The sequence below is a fragment of the Rana temporaria genome, chromosome 6 (assembly GCF_905171775.1).
Source record: "Rana temporaria chromosome 6, aRanTem1.1, whole genome shotgun sequence".
In the NCBI taxonomy this organism is placed as follows: domain Eukaryota; kingdom Metazoa; phylum Chordata; class Amphibia; order Anura; family Ranidae; genus Rana; species Rana temporaria.
Window position 1 is genome coordinate 64,569,751 of NC_053494.1, and position 23,185 is coordinate 64,592,935.

The following is a 23,185-nucleotide window of genomic DNA, read 5'->3' on the forward strand; positions in this document are numbered from 1 at the left end:
CAACACTTATTTGTTTCACGTATCAATATAGTGTTTTTTTCATTGGACAATAATATCATTAATTTTTGCATTTATTCACTCAATTTTATTTATGTGTACTAAGTGACAATCATTCACTATTTTGGTTACTTTTGGTGCAGATTGTTTATAGTTAGCGCAACCTATATTTTTTCCATCACTAAATGACAGACCACAGTACAGATCCACCCCGAGACAATGTCCTATCTGGATCCCTGTGGTACCATAATTTAGGAGCCATTCTGCCCAGAGCTGTCACTGCCGCTATCATTCTCACAGAGCCAACAGCAAGATTTGGAACAGCTCTGGGTGGAGAGTGGGGCTGCCCGAGTTAACAAATAGGTAATTGGTTGCTAGGATGAAGATGGTTGGTCCTAGAAATCAACCACCAGCTTGCAGTTCCTGCCCTCTGCCCAAACCTGCTGTGCCTCCCACCCTCCTCCCTGTCTGTGTAAGGTAGGACAGGAGGGGGGGATGTGAAAGGGGTCCCTGAGGACATTAATGGGGGTCCCTGAGGACAGTAGAGGGGGGCTCAGGACAGTAATGGAATCCCTCAGGACAGTAGTGGAATCCCTCAGGACAGTAGTGGAATCACTCAGGACAGTAGTGGAATCACTCAGGACAGTAGTGGAATCACTTGGGACAGTCATGGGGTCACTCAGGGAAGTAATAGGGGGCTAAAGGCAGCAATTTTGCAGAGGGATGAGGACAATAATGGGGGATGAGGACAGTAATGTGGGGGGTTGAGGACAGTAATGGGGGGGGGCTCAAAAGATTCTGTAATCCAGGATACCTATGCAAAAAGCTATGCACCACCAGGTCCAGGAATTATGGCAGGCAAGGAACCTGTGTGAACTATCCCTTCCAAAGAGTAGAATGCAGGACTGTGCCTTTATAACAAATGGCCTTTCCAGAAACAATATGGTGTGGAGTTACCCACCTCTATGCCTGCCCCTGCAGAGCTGATAGAATACCCAACTTTAGGCATACAAGCCACAACATTGCATGGCATTTCTTTGCCTGAGCAATTTCATCTCCTCTTACAGGGTACTAGTGCTTCAGAGAAGAAAAAGATGCAAAAAGGACATTGAGGAGGAAGAGATGGAAGTGACTGCATTGTCACTTGCCATATGTGTGGTGACCGGGGAGGGTGAGCCCCACGGCCACACACATGCGCTTGATGGTTAGCTAATTGGTTCTTGGGGCTAGGAGCCCAGGGTCAGGTGGTATTAACCCTTAGTGAGGGCCAGATGGTATTAACCCTCTCTGTCTCTCTGTGACGCCACTGTAGTCTTGGAATACCCCGGGAAACTACAGCTCCGGGGGCCCCCGTATCCCCGCTAGTTAGGATGGTAATAACACAGTCCACAACAGGGGTTAAAACAACGAAGGCTTTACTGGCATGAAGGCAGGTGTCAAAATCTTTACAGCGTTTAAACAGAGTGTCACAAGGGTTCTGCAGACAGTCTCTAGAGGACCACACAGCTAATAATGCTTGAGCTTGGCTGCTCATATATATATACTTGGCTGCAAAAGCCGGATTAGTAATTCAGGGCCTATGCTTAACTAGGCTGAAAAATAGATACACTTACTGAAGTGTCTGTAGAATAACGGATTGATCCGATAAATGAGCTGAAGTACTGGTTCTGTAATGTTTAGGGATACTCCACTCTTTGCCGTATTTTCTCCTGAACTGGAGGCTTCTGGCCTGCACTTCTTCTCTGAATGTAAAGCAATGTGTCTCTGAATAGAAGCACTAACAGCGCTAAGGTGACTAATTAAACCTGTAATTAACCTTCTGCTAAATTAGTCTCACTGAGTGAGGATGAATGCAATGTGTATGACCACAAAATGAAATAGGTTTAAAATATAAAATCATGTGAACCAAAAGGAATAAAAATGCATAAAGTCCATTCACAGAAAAAACTGTATAAAGTCTCTTAAACCGATGTATTTCATAAAATCCTTGAAACTTCCAATTGTAAAATAATCTTCATACCGGGTCTCCCTTAGGAGTTCTACTCACCAGATGCCTATGGTGTGTTCAGCATTAAGAACTCCTTGCTCATACTGGGATTCCTTTCAATGGATTGCCTTAAAAGTCTCCTCAATCTTCCAAAAATATCTCCTTCCTCCTGTTGTCACCGTATCTCAGTAGGTTTGGTATAGGTCATAAATGAGGGAGTGTTTCATGTAAGGCAAGTGAAAAGACATATAGTGTAATACTGTTTTTTATTGAGAACCATGCCCCATAAAAATATATATATGCTTACAAATGTTGAAGATAAAATACAGCACATCAAACGTAGTGAACTGCAGCTCTCGTCCGCTCTAGGTGCACAGTCAGCTCAGCTCCAGCTGACAGGCTCCCAGTTCAGTGTGAACGCTGTGTGTAGTGGAAGAAGCACGTCGTGTAGCCACGCCCTGACGCGTTTCGTGATTGGCTCACGTCCTCAGAGGGCGTGGCTACACGGCACTGACTCTGATTTTAAATAGGGCAAGTGGGAGTGCCCAAACTCACTCTAACCCAATAGGGAGAGGCATCCTCTCAGCAAAGACAAGTCAGTGGGATAAATTACCTGGTCTTATCCAAGCAAACATCATCTTAACATTGCATGATGTCGGATGCATTTAACCCGCTCCTTGCCAAATTACTAGTACCAACACTATGTCGGCATAAACACATATCTGTGGCACTACTGCCATCATGGCTATGTGATAAAATGCATGTATAAAAAATAATGATTAAAAATATACATTAAAAATACACAAGGTGCACAATCTTTAGTAATAAACATTACAGTAAAATAAAGCAATGTTTAAAATTATATATACTATATGGACTAGATGCATGCATCTACATATTCTGGCACTAAGAGCAGAGCATGTAAATCTAAACCCATAAGAGACTAAAATAGCATACTCCGCTAAGCATAAAAACATGTTACTTATATCTCATAAAAACATGTGACCATTAATAATACAAAAATTACCAATAAAATGTGACTAGAAAATGGCTGACTGGGCAAGAATCTAAAAGACAGAGTAAATAAAAGCAAAAGAGCATATATGACTGGGATAACATCATTGTAAATAAAATGAACCAGCATGAGGGAAAATATATGCTTTTTTGTCATATGTGTTATTTTTTATACATGCATTTTATCACATAGCCATGATGGCAGTAGTGCCACGGATATGTGTTTATGCCGACATAGTGTTGGTACTAGTAATTTGGCAAGGAGCGGGTTAAATGCATCCGACATCATGCAATGTTAAGATGATGTTTGCTTGGATAAGACCAGGTAATTTATCCCACTGACTTGTCTTTGCTGAGAGGATGCCTCTCCCTATTGGGTTAGAGTGAGTTTGGGCACTCCCACTTGCCCTATTTAAAATCAGAGTCAGTGCCGTGTAGCCACGCCCTCTGAGGACGTGAGCCAATCACGAAACGCGTCAGGGCGTGGCTACACGACGTGCTTCTTCCACTACACACAGCGTTCACACTGAACTGGGAGCCTGTCAGCTGGAGCTGAGCTGACTGTGCACCTAGAGCGGACGAGAGCTGCAGTTCACTACGTTTGATGTGCTGTATTTTATCTTCAACATTTGTAAGCATATATATATTTTTATGGGGCATGGTTCTCAATAAAAAACAGTATTACACTATATGTCTTTTCACTTGCCTTACATGAAACACTCCCTCATTTATGACCTATACCAAACCTACTGAGATACGGTGACAACAGGAGGAAGGAGATATTTTTGGAAGATTGAGGAGACTTTTAAGGCAATCCATTGAAAGGAATCCCAGTATGAGCAAGGAGTTCTTAATGCTGAACACACCATAGGCATCTGGTGAGTAGAACTCCTAAGGGAGACCCGGTATGAAGATTATTTTACAATTGGAAGTTTCAAGGATTTTATGAAATACATCGGTTTAAGAGACTTTATACAGTTTTTTCTGTGAATGGACTTTATGCATTTTTATTCCTTTTGGTTCACATGATTTTATATTTTAAACCTATTTCATTTTGTGGTCATACACATTGCATTCATCCTCACTCAGTGAGACTAATTTAGCAGAAGGTTAATTACAGGTTTAATTAGTCACCTTAGCGCTGTTAGTGCTTCTATTCAGAGACACATTGCTTTTCATTTCTTACCCTATTATAACAGCTGCTTGTCTGCAAAACTATTGATTATTACACATATTCCACCACGTCCATAGAGCGCTAGGATCAGTTTTTATCCTTTGGATACCTTCTGATATTTTTTTATACATCTTCTCTGAATGTGTTTTGCTCTGCTCTGCCAGGAACTGTGTGTAGTCTAGACTGGCTTAAACAGGAAGTACAATCCCTTATAAGGGCCTGTTTAGACTGAAGCCTATTGGTTGAGAGCTGTGGATCATAGAGACTGACCTGTAGTATAACACAACACAATAAGGTATTGTCTAGCATTTAGTCCTCCCGACTCTAATACACTCTGACTGAACATGAGATGGTAATACACTCTGACTGAACATGAGATGGTTGACTAAACCCCTTAAAGCTATACACACCTAATAAACGTATTATCAACCATAACAGTATAAATCACATCATAACTAGCTGAGTCCCTGCAGGGGAGACCCCACAAGCCGAGGGCCTCAATCTGACAGGGCCTACAGCAGATACCTGTACTGGGACACCACATATGTATCTGTAAAGGCAATAGCTGTAAAGCCAGTAACTTTGCCAAACTGAGATTGAGCTGCTGGGATGGCTGGGGGAATACTTCTTGTATTCCAGCAGTGGGGCAGAGAGTGTCTGCTACAGCTGGAGATGGCAGAATGAGAGAAAGGTTGCAGCCTATGCTTTCCCCTACTTTGCAAGGCACTATGCTGACCCTCTTCAATGCTGGAAGAGTCATAAAGAACACCTCTGATACCCCTTGAAATTATTTCATCCCTATCAGAAGTCAAGTGCGAGACTTTGGTCAATGATAGGTTCCAGTGCATTATGGGTGATTGGCAGAGCAATTTCTAGTGACTGTCTCTTAAGTACAGACTTAATCTGAACATTTGAAAGGCACAGTTTAAACCAAACTCTCACCTCATCCCTACAAATGAGCTCTTTGCTGCCACATATTAGCTACCATGAAATTACTTCCAATGAAGTAATACTTTGGAGTCTTTAGGAACCTTCAATATGTACCGGTGGTGGCAAATGCTCACCTGCTTCTCCCTGAGGTGCAACTCGGGATATTCACTGTGCTGCAGTGTGGCCAAGCTCCAGAGCAATGTGTTACCGCTGGATGCCCACTCAAAACTCTGTGCAGTGTGAGGGACAGTGAACTAACTAGCCCTTTGTTTAAAAACTTTGGGGATTCCTAATCTATGGTGCCTTAGAAAAATGTAAGTTGACATCACAGTAAAAAGCCATAACTTTGCAGCACAGAACAAAGATTAAAAAAACAAAAAAAACATATATTCATCTAAAAAAAAATATAGCAAATGGGGTAAAACTGAAAACAATGTTGTCTCAGTGTGAGGCACAATAAAGACATACAAGTTATAACACAATTAATTAAGATTTCACCTAATTTGACTATATTTCTTTAAAAAGCATTTGCATAAGGTATACATATTCTGGTTGACACAGATTAATCAACGAAAAGCAAAACAGTAAGGCCCCATACACACGATAGAATCCATCCGCTGAAAAATCCCAGTGAATGGGTTTCAGCGGATAGATCCTATGGTGTGTACACTCCAGCGGATCTGTTTCCATGGATATTTCTCCTCTGGGATGGATTCCAGCAGATCGAATATTTGCTGACATGCTAAACAAATCTATCTGCTGGAATCCATCCCAACGGATGGATCCGCTGGTCTGTATAGACTCACCGGATCCATCCGTCCGAAGGGATCCCCTGCATGCGTCGTAATGAATCGACGCATGCGTGGAATTCCTTATATGACAGCGTCGCGCAAGTTGCCGTGTCATAATCGCGGCGACGGCGCGACACGTCATCGCCAGAGGATTTCGGCGCGGATTTCAATGCGATGGTGAGTACACTCCATCGCAGAGAAATCCGCTGAAATCATCGAGAGGATTTATCCGCGGAAACGGTCCGCTGGACCGTATTCGCGGATAAATCCTCTCGTGTGTATGGGGCCTAAGTCATTTGTATGCATCAATCCCCCCCCCACTCCAACAATAAATAGCCACACCATTGTTTTATCCTTTAGAGTAACATTTTGTAAGATACACAGTAGCACTGACTTCAAATGCAGGTCATTGCAATTTCCTAAAAGGTTAGTTGTTATGGCTGTTCACCAACTGAGTGATCATTAGTTTAAATGTCAGTGGATCCTATAATGTAATACTAAATAAGTTATTTACAGTACACATGGTAAAAATCTACTAATCACCATACTCCTCAGGCATTATTTTAAAGCAATCAATCAATGTGCACATCAGACTATACCTCTGTAGCATGGACCCAATATTTTATAGATTTCATGTGGCCTATTGAAAGTAATTTAATGATATATTAAACCCTGCCAAGTTTCAACAAATTTTTAACAGCAATCCTATTAGAAACAATAGCAACAAGGCCCATCCCTAAAACATGAACAGAGAAATCAAAAGAAATGTGCAGTCTGTCTCTGATGCCATGTACACACAAGCGTATTTAATGTCAGGGAAAAAACAATGGCCCAGATTCAAGAAGCACTTGCGCCCGCGCAACCATAGGTTGCGCGGCGCAAGTGCTTACTTGCTCCGGTGTAACGAGTGCTCCTGATTCAGGAACCTTGTTACACCGACTGCAGCCTAAGATATGACAGGCATAAGCCTCCTTATGCCTTCATATCTTTGGCTGCATTCTTGCGTTGGCCGCTAGGGGGCGCGGCCATTGTGATCTGTGTATAGTATGCAAATTGCATACTAACACCGATTCACAAAAGTTGCGCGGGCCCTGCGCACGCAAGGTACAGAGTTTCCGTACGGCGACTTTAGCATAAGGCTGCTCCTACTCATAGTAGGCGCAGCCAATGCTAAAGTATAGCCACCCTTCCCGCTCGTGAAATTAGAATTTCACGTTGTTTACGTAAGTGATTCGTGAATGGCGCTGGACGCCATTCACGTTCACTTAGAAGCAAATGACGTCCTTGCGACGTCATTTGCCGCAATGCACGTCGGGAAAGTTTCCCGACGGAGCATGCGCTGTTCGCTCGGCGCGGGAGCGCGCCTAATTTAAATGATTCCCGCCCCCGGCGGGATCATTTACATTAGGCGCCCTTACGCAGGGCAAATTAGCATAGCGCCCGCGCAATTTACGGAGCTACTGCTCCGTGAATCGCGGGCAAATCGAAATATTTGCGAGGGCGCAGAGCAAAATCTTTGCCCTTTGCCCACGCAAATATTGCGCGGATCTACCTGAATCTGGGCCAATGTTTTTCTCAACAAGATTCTTGTCAAGCTTGCCTTGCATACACACGATCGTGAAAAAAAATGCTTGAGCAAAGCGCAGTGATGTACAACGGCACTAAAACGGGTAAGTTCCATTCAATTGGCGACACCCTTTGGCTGATTATGCAAATTTTCCTTCTCATAACCTTAATTAAACATTAATTGCACTGTAATTAATCAATAATTAATTACCAAATGAATGCAATAATTCCATAAAACATGCAGAATATTCACAGCCATTGGACATGTATGGGACAGTTTAGGCCTATTCTGGCAAACTTTTGTCTGTGAACTATATGGGAAACCTTTAGGGCTAGTTACCATAAAAATTCATAGGTGAGCACAAGCTGCATCAAATGTGTTTTTTAAACTGAAATAACTGCAGTTTAATGTACCCTAAAGCAGCTTGCATTGTTTTTTTTCCAATGTAGTGCAATACAAAGCATTGGAGAAAACAGACTCCACTGAGAGTTTTTTTTATTTTTGTTTGATAATTGCGCATTTTGCTTGGTCTATAAAATTGTGCTAATTTCATAACACATATAAAAAGGTAAAGACAAGACGTACTCCCGCGCTGTCAGAAGATCCTACTAAGTGAGACTGGGGCGGTGTTTGAGCTAAAGGCGATACTGCTACAGACACTTAGGGCCAGATTCTCGTAGAATGGCGTATCTATGCGGCGGCGTAACGTATCCGATTTACGTTACGCCGCCGCAAGTTTTTCAGGCAAGTGCTTTATTCACAAAGCACTTGCCTGTAAAGTTGCGGCGGCGTAGCGTAAATCACGCGGCGGAATTCAAATTCGGCGGGTAGGGGGCGTGTATCATTTAAATGAAGCGCGTCCCCGCGCCGAACGAACGGCGCATGCGCCGTCCATAAAATATCCCAGTGTGCATTGCTCCAAATGACGTCGCAAGGACGTCATTGGTTTCGACGTGAACGTAAATGACGTCCAGCCCCATTCACGGACGACTTACGCAAACTACGTAACTTTTTAAAATTTTGACGCGGGAACGACGGCCATACTTAACATTGGCTGCGCCTCATATTGTAGGGGCAACTTTACGCCGGGAAAAGCCTAACGTAAACGTCGTAACTTTACTGCGTCGGCCGCGCGTACGTTCGGGAATTCGCGTATCTAGTTAATTTGCATACTCGGCGCGGAAATCAACGGAAGCGCCACCTAGCGGGCAAAAAAAAATTGCAGTTATGATCCGACGGTGTAAGAGACTTACGCCTGTTGGATCTAATGGATATCTATGCGTAACGGATTCTAAGAATCAGTCGCATAGATACGACGGGCCAGATTAGGACTTACGGCGGCGTACATGGCGCTGCGCCGTCGTAAGTCCTTTGAGAATCTGGGCCTTTAGTGATCTATCCTAAATAGAAAAAATGTGTCAAATGAAAAAAGGTGATGGTGTCTGCGCTGTGTAACAGAGAAAAGGGGGGGGGGGGAGGGGAAAGGAGATAGATAATGTGACTATAATACACTCTAAGGGCCAGATTCACGTAGATCTGCGGCGGCGTAACGTATCGCATTTACGTTACGCCACTGCAAGTTTTACGGGCAAGTGCTTGATTCACAAAGCACTTGCCTGTAAAGTTGCAGTGGCGTAGCGTAAATACCCCCGGCGCAAGCCCGCCTAATTCAAAATGATCCGGGTAGGGGGCGTGGATCATTTTAATTAGATCGCCGAGCTCACAAAAATCTAGTGCTCCAATCCCGACGCGTATCGTCACGTCACGATCCCCTGATAAGTCACGTGACGTGACGATACGAGTCGGGATTGGAGCACTAGACCCAGCACTCTGACGGCAGGCAGCTCGCAAGTGTCACCGATCATATAGCTGAAGTATATGTGAGTGTTTTTTTTACCCGTCTTTACCAATAAATGTGCACCATTTTTTATGGGATTACACGATGTGCTTCCTTTCCTTTTTTCCTTGACCATACTGCCACCCTTTGCGTACGCTTTGCTGTACACTGGGAGTAGGAGAGATCTAAGAGGAGTATGAGGATTTTTGCGAGCTCGGCGCTCGTGGGAACAAGCCCGCTATTTATTGTTCCATGTGAGTGCAGTAGTGTGTTTACCATCTGAGTCTACTTTGGGGTAACAGAGTTACACTATATACATCCCTTTTCTTTCCACATAGTATCAACCGAGAGTGATTCCCCTGACCGCATATGAGCTCATCGCAGTATCACAAGAGGTGTCCTTTGCACACTGAAGCTCCTCATTTCTCAACACTTGGGCCCGGATTCACGTAGAAGATACGACGGCTCTGAGTCTGAGGCGTCGTATCTTGGCGCCTGATTCAAAGAATCAGATACGCCAAAATTTCTCTAAGATACGACCAGCGTAAGTCTCCTACACCATTGTATCTTAACTGCATATTTACGCTGGCCACTAGGGGCGTGTACGCTGATTTAGACCTAGAAATATGTAAATCAGCTAGATACGCCTATTCACGAACGTATGCCCGGCCGACGCAGTACAGATACGCCGTTTACGTTGGGCTTTTTCCGGCGTAAAGTTACCCCTGCTCTATGAGGCCTAGATGAGGCATACCAATGTTAGGTATGGACGTCGGAACAGCGTAGAATTTTTCACGTTTTACGTCGTTTGCGTAAGTCGTTCGCTAATAGGGCTGGGCGTCATTTACGTTCACGTCGAAAGCAGGTTAATTTGGAGCATGCACAGTGGGATACTTTAACGGACGGCGCATGCGCCGTTCGGAGAAAGCGCCATTTACGTGGGGTCACAATACATTTACATAATACACGCCCACATCTTCCACATTTGAATTAGGCGGGCTTACGCCGGCCTATTTACGCTACGCCGCCGCAACTTTGCTTCGAGAATACTGCACTTGTCTGTCAAAGTTGCGGAGGCATAACGTAAATAGGATACGTTACGCCCGCACAAAGATGTGCTCTCCTACGTGAACCTGGGCCACGTTTTTTTGGGACCACCACTCAGAGACTTTCATATATATATATATATATATATAATATATATTTATTTATTTATTTATATATTATATTATATTATTATATATAATATATTTTTGCACGTATTCTATGCTGACTTTGTTTGGCTCTTACATTTTATTTATTATATTAAGTCTACATTTTTATGCATTATTTATTTGTTTGTGGCACTCACTTTATTGTAAGTTATGTTTTTCTGAGATATTTGTTTCACTTATCGATCCAGGCAGAGATCTGAAATATTTGGTAGTCCTGAATAGACACTTTTTTTTATGCATAGAGAGTGTATTATAGTCACGATGGCCCGGATTCACAGACACTGGTTCATATTTAATGCCGCCGTAGCGTATCTCCTTTACGCTATGCCGACGCAGCGCAGAGAGTCAAGCACTGAATTCACAAAGCCAGTGCTTCCAAATCTGCGCTGGGTTTCCAAGGCGTAAGTCGGCGTAAGTGGAAGTGGGCGTGAGCCATGCTAATGAGGCGTGACCCCATGCAAATGATGGGCTGAGCGCCAGACAGATATGTATCGCCAACTGCGCATGCGCTGTCCCGTGGGCGCATCTCAGTGCGCATGCTCACAATCACGTCGGAACAACTGCCTAAGATACGTCGGATCACTGCCTACGGCGTGAACATAACTTACGCTTAGTCATATTCACGTCCTACGTAAACGTCGTAAAATACGTCGGCTTGTGTTCCCTGGTGCAGCCCTTTGCATGGATGCTGCTGATTTACACCTACTTTATGGGGCATAACTTTACGCGGGACGTATGACTTTACGCGCACTGCGTCGGACGTACGTACGTTCGTGAATCGGAGTACCTCCCTCATTTGCATATGTGAATAGAAAATCAATGGGAGCGCCAAATACGTCCAGCGTAAATATGCGCCCACTCTACGCCAGTGTAGGCAAGTTACGTCGGTCGGATGAAGCCTACTTTCAGGCGTATCTTAGTTTTGTGGGCACGGCGCACAGATATGACGGCGCATATTTGCACTTACTCGAGATACGTTGGCGCAAGTGCTTTGTGAATCCGGGCCATTATCTATCTCCTTTCCCTTCCCCCACCCCTTTTCTCTGTTACACAGCGCAGACACCATCACCTTTTTTCATTTGACACATATCAAAAGGGATGAACCTTTAGGCTACAGCTACCCATTCAAAATAATTTCAGAGGCTGAAAACATCATTTTTTTTTTTGCATTACAGAAGTCTGTTGAACAATTGTTAAGTGATAAATCTGTTAAGCTGTTGCTAAGCTGTTTTGTTTTTTGCAGAACTACAAATAGCATTTTTATGATTTAGCAGCTGAAAAGATACTCTGGGATTTTTACTGCTTGAGAAAGACTTCATTAGGCATACATTGTTAATTTCAGAGCTGGACAGAATGATCAGATGCTCTAGGAGTAATGGATAGGTGTTTTTTTAATTAGCCAGTGGGCTGAGTGAAAAAAAACCTGAATGGATTCCCCCATCCACACAAGCAAGGCGGATGGAGGAAATCCTCTTCACTGTGTTATTGTATTCTGAAAGAGTGACTCCTCCCGTGTCAGAATACACTGATCAGCACTGCAGCTGGAAGGGGCCGGTAAATATGTAACTTACCGGCCCCTTCCCTTTCATCGTGAGTGATCGGTAGTATGTGTCTGAGCTTTGGGGGTGCACACCCTAATACAATAGGCTGCGCACACCTATGATCAAAAGACAATAAAAACTCACATTGAGGTAAAGAATAACAGGCTGTAACAGGCGCCATTGCGCCACTGTTCCTCTCTCTTTCCTGAGCGCTTCCAACATGGAACACATACGGCGCTCACGCAATGACATCATTGGGAATGCAAAATCAGCTTGAAGCAGGTTGATACAGCTTAGAATAATGTCAAATGCAGGTCAGAAGGTGGTCAACTAAAAGTCACATGCATCTGTCAGTGAATTTTGTATGATCTCATAAGTGTGTCAAACTGATTTCAAATATAAATGGAATACACACTAAAGCATACTGCACAGCCTATCAACACATGCCCAAAGGGGGACGACTGTTTCCTTGTAAAATAGCAACTGTATACACACAGGAGTTGATTTACTAAAGGTTTACTTTCCAACTGAATGTTCACATCTTAGTGGATAAGTTATCGTGTATTCATCTCATGAATTATGAATTCATCTCATACAATTATGTGTGAACAAAACATTTACATTTTTCTTGCAGACAATTGGGTATTCTGCATTTAGCATTACAGAGTGACTTGTAATGTGGTTTGACAGGTCCAAATTGCAAAAGTTCCTTCACATTTTGTTTGCGATATCAGGTGCGACTTTCACCGGAAAGGTCATCCAAGTCACACCTGATGTCGCACTGACCTGCGGCTTTGAAATTGTGTGACTTGAAGTGAAGTCACGCAATTTCAAAGTCGGATTCAGTGTCGGGAGCTTACATTGCTTCACCTTGTTTAGTACAACCCCCTTATGTTCTCATCAGAATCATCACATATGGCTGCCTCAAACAATGCTGTAAATAGTCACACTTACAGCGATTATAGCTGGTTGTGTGTGGGAGGTAGGTTAAATCTTTAATAGACACTATGCAGGACTGGCGCTACTACTAGGCAGAATAGGCGACCGCCTAGGGCGCACTGCCACCTAGGGCGGCCGGCCGGCCGCTTGTTATAATACTCCCGAACTGCCCTTCACAGAGCTTGCGCTATCCACCAGGTAGCCATCCTGACATGTCAAGCAGAAGCAACACCACCCCGCAGCCCCCCCCCCCCCCGCGCGGCTTGAGCTCTCCGCTCTGAGATCAGTGTCACATGTGTCAGGCTGCAGCCCCCCAGGGCGCTCTCCGATGTGTGTCTTGTCCAGCAATCCCCCTCTATGCTCTCCGTGCAGAATCAGGCTGCCGCCCCCCTCTCTGCTCTCTGTCTGACACTGTCTGTGTGTGACATGTGTCCACAGTCCAGCACAGGGGCCACGCTCAGCTCTCACTCCTCTCTACGGTGTCCAGCAGCACAGCGCTCCCCCCACGCTCTCCTGGATGATGCATCAAGGGATATAGTGTGGCGCCTGGCGGCGGCTTCCCGGGCTTGGGGACAGGTGGAGCCTGGTAGAGGCACGAACACAGAGGCAACAGGCAGGTACACAGTACAGCAGAGTTGATCATGCGAGGAACAGGCATCAATTACAGGGTCACCTGTCATATTGTCGGAAGTTTGCTGAGCCCAAGACCGTCACCTGGTGACACTGGTGTGGTGAGTAAAAACTGTTGTACATTGTATATGTGTTGACAATGACATGGAATTTAAAAATGTGTATGTATATTAAAATATCTGCCAAATGCCACCCCCCCCCCTGCATTGATTGGCACTGGTGACGCTGTATTTGATGGGCGCTGGTGACACATTTTGATGGGCGCTGGTGACGCTGTATTTGATGGGCACTGGTGACACTGTATTTGATGGGCGCTGGTGACACTATTTGATGGGTGCTGGTGACACTATTTGATGGGTACTGGTGACGCTCTATTTGATGGGCGCTGGTGACGCTCTATTTGATGGGCGCTGGTGACGCTCTATTTGATGGGCGCTGGTGAGGCTGTATGTGCTGGGCACTGGTGAGGTTGTATGTGCTGGGCACTGGTGAGGCTGTATTTGATGGGCGCTGGTGACACTGTATTTGATGGGCGCTGGTGACACTGTATTTCATGGGCGCTGGTGACACTGTATTTGATGGGTGCTGGTGACGCTCTATTTGATAGGCGCTGGTGACGCTCTATTTGATGGGCGCTGGTGACGCTCTATTTGATGGACGCTGGTGAGGCTGTATGTGCTGGGCACTGGTGAGGTTGTATGTGCTGGGCACTGGTGAGGCTGTATTTCATGGGCGCTGGTGACACTGTATTTCATGGGCGCTGGTGACACTGTATTTCATGGGTGCTGGTGACGCTGTATTTGATGGGCGCTGGTAACGCTGTATTTGATGGATACTGGTGACACTGTATGTGATGGGCGCTGGTGACACTGTATTTGATGGGCGCTGGTGACACTGTATTTGATGGGTACTGGTGAGGCTGTATTTGATGGGCGCTTTGTTAGAAAGGTGGGGTATACATGTTCAGGGCAAAGGGGGTGGGGTCAAGGGGGGCGGCAAAATTAGGTTTCGCCTAGGGTGTCAAAAATCCTTACACCAGCCCTGACACTATAATACTGCCATGCATAATTCTCCTATCTGAAAAAAAAATACAATTAAGTTACAAGATTTGCTAGTTCAAAGTTCAGTTTTTTGTTTGTTTTTTGTCCTGCTATCAGACATACTGTGAAGGTCTATTTAATCTGCAGAATAAAATAATATGCTCTTGCAAATTTAGCATACAAAATTAAAATTTACACAGAGTAATGGCAAGCAAGTACTAAAAGTTTGCTAATGGATTATAAATTATAGAAAGTGCATTCTTTCCTATGTAATTAATGGAATTTCACAATTTTTAAGCAACTACTGGGAAATTTTCCATGTCAAATCAATTTGTAGATGGGACCCAAGAGGCAGCAAACCACAGCTGTTTTAGCATCCTTCTTCATTACATTGAGGCTGCCTTTTTAAATTTTCACTTACGTTCCTGATGACTTTGATCTTTCATGACAGTTTTAACTCTATTCTCTCCTCAGTAGCACATTGATTGTTTTTTTTTTTCCTGACTGCCGTTACAGATATTCTTACTAATTATTTTTCTAGAAGTTTAATTAAATTTTGTCACACAGGAATAAGTTATAACATTCAATAGGGTGAGATACGGTGAAAATGCAGGAAACTTGCAGTCAACCAGGAAAATTAAGTTGGAAAGAGACAAAAAAGCAGCAGAGTTAATTGAAAATATTCTACAAACAGCACCTTTTGTATGTTATACTAAATCAGCCATGATGAGCTTCTGACTTAGCTTGACATCATGTCATAATATTGCAAAACTTTTGCAATATTATTATTAGTTCTCACTAAATAGGTGCGCTGTCACGTTAAGGTGTTCACTCACATGAGGAAAATGCAGAAGCCAAAATGACATCAAAAGAATAGACGCCTCCCAACGCGTTTCCACCACACGATCATAATCGGGGAAGAACAACGGCCAGTGACGTCAAGAGCGCCATTTAACTATTAAACATTTAGTCGCTGGCCATTCTCCTTCCCTGATGATGACCGTATGGTGGAAATACTGCAATTTTGCCATCTTCCTCATATGAGTGGACTACCGCAATACATTTTTTATGATTTAAAAATTTGTTGCACTATGAGTTTGCGTTTTTTCTGTCTTTACCTCATATGCCATATGAGCCCACTCAGACAACTACTGTATGTGGCGATAAATGTTTATGTGGGGAAACATGTCAGTAAGACAACAGCATCAGGTAAACTGGTTCAATCCCTTTATAAAACCACGTTAGTGAAAAAGCAGCAAACCATGAAGGAAAATAAATCTCCTTTCTTGCACACCAGTTATTAGTCTTAAAAAGGAATTGTTTGCTAAAATACTTTAATGTGAGAAGAAATATCTTGTTAGGGTCCAGGGATTAAGAGATGTGCAGTATATAATGGAAAAACAACATATGAAACTAGCTCAAAGCAGTTATATTTTCTCTGAAACAGCAGTCTAACTATTGAAAAATTAGAAATGTATTTATTTACAGATGTATATATGCAATTAAGTAAGCAGTTGTCTGGAAATTATCCAAACTTTCAACCTTGGTTTAAAATAAGTATTGATGAGTGAGTGAAAGAAATAATATAAAAAATATATATATATATATATATATATATATATATATATATATATATATATATATATATATATATATATATATATATATATATATATATATATATATAATGTTATATCTTTTGGATATGAAGAATAAGACTCGTAATATTTATTTATTTATTGTAAATTGTCACCACTACAAGCAACATAAATGAAAGTAGTACTTTTCTATAGTGTGCTTTTTTTTGGGAGTTGACTTAAGAAGAAGAAAATCATTGTTTGATGGTGCACAGTAATTATTTTTTGTCTTTTCTGGTTGTTATAGATGTTGCCTAAAACATTTTTTTATGTGTGATTAAGGCCTCGTACAGACGAGCAAACATGTACGATGAAAACGGTCCGTCGGACCGTTTTCAGCGTACATGTCTGCCCGGAGATTTCTGTATGATGGCTGTACTCACCATCATACAGAAATCCGCGCGTACTCGATACGCGGCGACGAGGCTGTGCCGTCGCCGCAACGATGACGCGGCGACGTGCCCGGCCCTGGCAGTTCAATGCTTCCACGCATGCGTCGAAGTCATTCGACGCATGCGAGGGAATGGCGGCCGCTCGGACATGTACGGTAGGTCTGTACAGACGACCGAACATGTCCGATGGACAGGATTCCAGCGGGCATGTTTCTAAACATGTTTAGAAATATTTGCCCGCTCGAAAAAGGCCCGGCGGGCAAATGTACGGTGGAATCCTGTCCGCTCGGCTGTACAGACGACCAGTTTCAGCAGACATGTTCGGTCGTGTGTATGGGGCCTAAGAGGACAAGACGAGGATGAAGGCAGGGAAACTTTAGGTTCAGTTCCATTATCTTGTATCCTTAGTCATTAACTTTATCTCTCTAAAAGTGAGCACTGTATACTGAGGAGACTATGCCAAATAGTGGGTCTCCTGCATAGAAGCAATACAGAAAAAGTTCTACCAGTATTTTTCAGTAAGCATGCATTTTGCATGGATGTAGCATCGCACATTTGTTTAAAAAGAGTACTGTCTACACCCCCATTAACATTCAGAGACAAAGCATGACAAACTCCAGCTGGCCTATTCTGATCTCCACAGAGATCATGAATCCCTTACAGAAACAGTTACCATGCTGCAATCTAACCTTGAAGATTTAGACAACAGGAACAGGCGTAACAATTTGAGGATAAGGGGGGTTCCAGAGCGGACCACGGATTTACTCCCAGCAATCAAGAGACTATTTCAATCCCTGTTGCCGGACACCCCTGATACCTCATTTGCTTGTGACAGGATTCATAGAGCCCTGTGCCCCAAACCCCCAGATGATAAACCACAGAGGGACATTGTGCTTTGTCTCAAAGATTATCTTATTAAAGAAGATATACTAAGAGCTTCTCGCAATACCCCCAATAAACACCTGGATGGGGCCAGGATCCAGATCTATCCGGATCTTTCTCCTGCTACACTAGAGAAATGCAGGAAACTGAAAGAAGTCACCACAGTACTGCAGTCGGACAGAATTCGCTATAGATGGAGCTTCCCCTTTAAATTACAGGTCCTCCACAATGGCACTACCTATACGGTTATCACGCTGCAGGAAGGTAAAGAGTTGTTGATCAAACTGGGACTTCTAGCACCTGAACACCTACCCAGACAACCCTCTACTACGTGTCCCACGCCGACCTGGGCCACCCTATCTCCCTAATGAGATCGTAGATAACGACAGGAGCTTTGTGAATTACTGCACTGAAGCACACCTTTTGGCTCCCTGGCCAATTCACTGTTCGGAGAAGATCATCAGTTATAGTAACTATAATATGCTGCTGACTTTCCCATTTCCCTCTTTTTGATTATGCTTTAACATGTGTTGCAGGATGGCTACTAAGTCTCGTTGCGCCCCACCTAATCGACCCCCTGCTCTACATTTTCACTGGCCTTTTTTTGGAAACACAGGAAACCCTCCAGAGAGTGGCCCCCGGACCTCCGGTCCTGACGAGATCACCTATATTGAACTTTAGCAGTTCAATTTGATTATAAAAGCATTGGACTATATAGTCCTTGTGACGAGATCCTTTCTCGCCCGGTTCTGCTCTCCCGACACTCCTCTGCTACCAGTGAGTCAGCTTGCAGATTGCAGCGTCTGATGGTGCAGTCATCCAAGGTTCCGGGGTCTGAACTACAGCTATGTGCCGTTCAGACCCATTAAGAACAAACACCAGGCAGGCTGTATGTAAGTTAAAACAGGACTCTTTATTTTCAAGTACACAGCACACTTTTATACAGAATTTGGTACATCCCACCCCCAACAACCGCTTTCCCATTGGTCAATTGTAAAGTATGCAGTCTTCACTCAGGTCCTCCTTGACCATGCAAATGAGGACTTGAAATAGTCAACAGGGATTGGTCCAATAGCTTGGATAGAAAGACTTGTGTATTGAGACAGAAGCCCCAGGGGGTAATCAATGTACACAATAACCCGGTCTACTTAATTACTACCTCTGAGAGGTTACATTGCTTTAGACAATAGAATGCTAATTCAATGCTCCTGACAGGAGGCTTCTGACCTTTAGAACAATACAAAGTCCCTTAGCATAAACACATACATCTTCAGACGGGCTGTCTCCGACAGAAGACACCCACACCTGATAATCACAAAGGCTTTAAACAGGCTTATCACATAATGGAAATGTCTTAATATAGCTCAGTAACCACTCCATTACTCCAAGGTCCATGACAGTCCTCCTTGAGGTTTTTTCAGTTAGTCGGTGGGGAAGAAATGTGTTTGCTTGTCCTTCCCTCCCCGATGCCTTTCAACACTGGTATTCATGTTGGTCTTTTTTTCTTACTGTTCCTAATGCCCTTCATTTTTCCCTTTTGTTGTTTATGGCATGGAATGTTATGATTGTTTGAAGGCACTTTTTCAGAATATATGGGATAAGAAATTTACAGTATGCCCTATAGGATATGTACCTTTAGGTTTCCTGCTCCCATGGGGGGACTAACCAGTCGATGACCATGTCTTTCTCCCAGATATCTACCCAAATTTTCCTCTCTTTAAGATAACTAATGGGTATTAAGATAATTTTGCATAACATTAAAGGCTTTAATTCCCCACAAAAGAGAAGGAAGGCCTTTAGATCATATAGACACCTTTTTAGACTCCAACCACCCTAGCTATTTTTTTTTCGTACAATAGTTTTTATTGAAAAAAAAAATTCAAAGTACAAAAGTAGAAAACACTCACATGTATTCCCAGGGAACATCAGGGAAGATCAGACAACATTGACAACTCCAGAGATAAGCAGGTTAAATCAGAGTAAATCATATGAGTATGGGCAAGGCGATCACAATATGACAACAATTAAAGCAGGAAAGGGATATATACGTCCTCACCTTTTATCAAACTCAAAAGATTACGTGGAGGAGTACAGTTGGGGAAATCGAGTGGTGTGAATAAAAGTCAGGGAGGAGAGGGGGGGTAAGGGGAAGAGAGGGGAGGGAGAGGGGGGGTGAGGTGGGGAAGGAAAAGGATGGGGAGGGGAGGGTGAGATGGATACCTGTGGGAGCATTGTAAATATACTCTTATATAGGTATTCGTTTAAGACATGGCATAAAGGAACATGGCATAAAGAAGACATTTCAAATTCACCGTTTCACCGCACTCTGAACCAGTCAGTCCAGGGCTTCCACTGAGTATCAAATTTTGCTCTCCTACCCTCTCTGTTCGCCAGCAGGGACTCAAAAATGTAGTTGCTTCTGGTAATTTCTAGGACCTCAGATACTCTTGTTACTTTGTGTGATTTCCAATTTCTAGTCAACAGCAGCCTAGCAGCTAGCAGGATGTGAGTGACTACAATTCGAAAATCTGGGGGAAAACCTTTGATTCCCAAGTTCAGTATCGCCAGTTCAGAACTGGGGGGTGGTAGTATACCTGTTATAAGTGAGATACATCTAAAGACACCCCTCCAGTAACTCGTGAGATTCCTACAGAGCCAAAAAACATGGAAAATGCTGCCAACCTCTCCACAATCTCTCCAGCACAGCGGGGAGGCCGAGGAATAGAATTGAGCTATACGATATGGGGTTAGGTACCACCGTAGGGCTATCTTTTGGGACAGTTCCCAATGATTAATGCATCTGGAGGCTTTGTATATAAGTTTAAATGAGTACTTCCATTGACTCTGGGAAAATGTTTTGCCCAAATCAGCTTCCCATTTACGAAACGGGGGGGTCATTTTAAAAAGGAGTTTATTCTGGAACAGGTTATAGAAAAGGGAGACTCCTTTAGGAGGAAGGGTCGTATTAGTGTAGAATTGCCATATGGCGTCGTGAATCAGTACATTACGGGATTGCAGTGAGTTAAGAAAATGGGATGCCTGCAAATGCCTGAAGCTTTCCATTTGTGTCAGGCCGTATTCCGCGGCTAGCGCGTCAAATGGCTTGAGCACATTCTGGCAATATAGGTCCTCAACCCAGGTGATGCCTTTGGCGGCCCAGCTGGAGAAGGAGGTATACGGCACTGCGGCTGACAAGGTTTCAATAGGAATTGGCACAGAGACAGTACTAGAGGACGTATACGCCAAGGCGCATAGCTCTCTCCAGGCTAATATGGTGGCCTGTAAAGTCAACGGCAGTTGACGCAACGGGAGAGGTCTCCAGGAGTCAAGTATCAGGGCACTGTAGAGGTCTTTGGTCGGGCTGAGGGCTCTTTCTATACCACACCAAAGAATGTCAGGGGTCGGGGATATCCAACGTCTAATCTGGGTAAGTATAGCTGCTCGGTGTTAGTCTTTGATGTCGATCAGGCCCATGCCCCCTACTGATCTATGTGTAATCAACAGGGACCTCGCGCATCTAGGCCACTTGGTACCCCATATATAGCGATTAAGGATGCCGTTCAGGGCTCTGAGGTGACTGCATTTCAGTGGGATGGGAAGTGTACGGAATATGTACAAGATTTGGGGGAGAAGCAACATTTTGAAAGAGGCCAGGCGTCCCGACCACGTCAATTCGACCCTGGCTAGGCGAGCCGCCTCCTTAGTATTTTTTTCTATTAGGGGAATGTAGTTGGCATCAGCTAGTTTCGCACCCTAGCTATTTTGACTGCATATATAAACAACACTTTTTCACTATTTATGACTCAAGGTCCAGAGGGGTGGCTATTTGTATAAAATACTCTGTTTTATTGGATGTGCAGCATGTATATAAAGACCACACAAGTACGTTTCTGATAATCCAGGGTTCAATATGTGGCAAAGCGATTACAATAGCAAATGTCTACGCTCCTAATGTCTCACAAGCTTCTTTCTTTGCTTCCTTTTTTCAGGTCCTGAACGGGTATCTTTCCCCTCACCTGATGGAGGAGATTTTAAATGGTGGCTCATTCGGACTGGACAGAAGCAGAGTTGTGAGTAATGCCAATGCTTTCCCTAAGACCCTCACCTGTTTGCTCAGCTTCCATCAACTTATAGATTCCTGGCGGGCCCATAATGTTGGTGCTCAAGACTACACCTTCTACTCACACCCCCATGACAGCTTTTCTAGGCTATACTACATTTACAGTACACTGGTCATGCTAGCCAACTCGAACTCAGCAAACATACATTCTTGCTCATGGTCTGATCATCATATGGTACTGCTGGTTATTTCACATATAGGCATTTCTCCAACAAATTCTACTTGGTAACTTAATGACTGCCTCCTCTCAGACCCTGAACTGGTTACTAAAATTTCAGAACGCCTAGAAGAATACTTTCACATCAACAATAAACAAAATACTCCCCCCACAATCTTGTGGGCTGCCCATAAGGCAGTAATTCTGGGATATCTGATAGAACTAGCTGCTGCAAAGAAATATTGCAAACTAGCTGACATCACTAGACTCTCAGAGAGCTGACCAGACTGTATCATATACACAACCAGTCCCACTCCTCCGACACACTCTAACAGATTAACATTAAGAGAATCGAATTAGATCCTCTCTGAGCAAATGGAAAAGGCACTGAGATGGTCGAAAGACAGGCTTTTATTACACAGCAACTCAGCTTCAGCAATGTTTGCCAGAAAACGGAATTCCACCATCCAACCTCCACACTCCCACAAACTTAGAAATGATAGGGTTAATACTATCTCCCATCCCTTGGAGGTACTTGGAATCTTCTCCAAATTTTACCAGGACCTGCTGGTGACCCCTTCCTCCCTGCCTGGCCCCTCGATCAAATCCTGGTTGGATAATATGTCTCTCCCATCCCTATCAGAGGAACAAGCCAACACCCTGAATGCCCCATGCAGAGCAGAGGAAATCCAGGCTATAATTGCCCCCCTGAAACCCTCAAATGCCCCTGGCCTGGACCGGTTTTCTTCCACATAGTATAAAAAAAATTGGGTCAATTAGTCCCCATCTTGAAAAGCTTTTTAACCACATACTTAAAGGTTACACCTCCTCAGAAGACATGTTTATGGTGAACATGTCTTTGATACCCAAACTGAACAAAGATCACTCTCTTCCCCAGAATTACTGCCCTATTTCGGTCATAAACAACTACCTGAAACGTTTTGGTCATCTCCTAGCTGATAGGCTTTTGCTTATTATTCCCACGTTGATCTCCCCAGACCAGACAGACTTTATCCCCACTAGGCAAATCACATTTAATATTAATTTGGCCAATTATATAATATAAGACGCAGACATGTTCTCCAGAAAAGTCCTTTTACTAAGCCTTGATGTAAATAAGGCATTTGATAGCATGCCTTGGCCTTACTTAGAATCTATGCTTTCCAAATTTGGGCTTCAGGGAGCATTTGTGCACAGCTTCAGGGCTCTATACCATCACTCTGGGAGGACTGGGACTGCCACACCCGTCGGTTTACTATGCTTTTGCCAGATTGGTGCAAGTGGCACACCCCCCCCCCCCTGAGGAGCGTCCTATGGCTCCAATTTAAACGAGCCT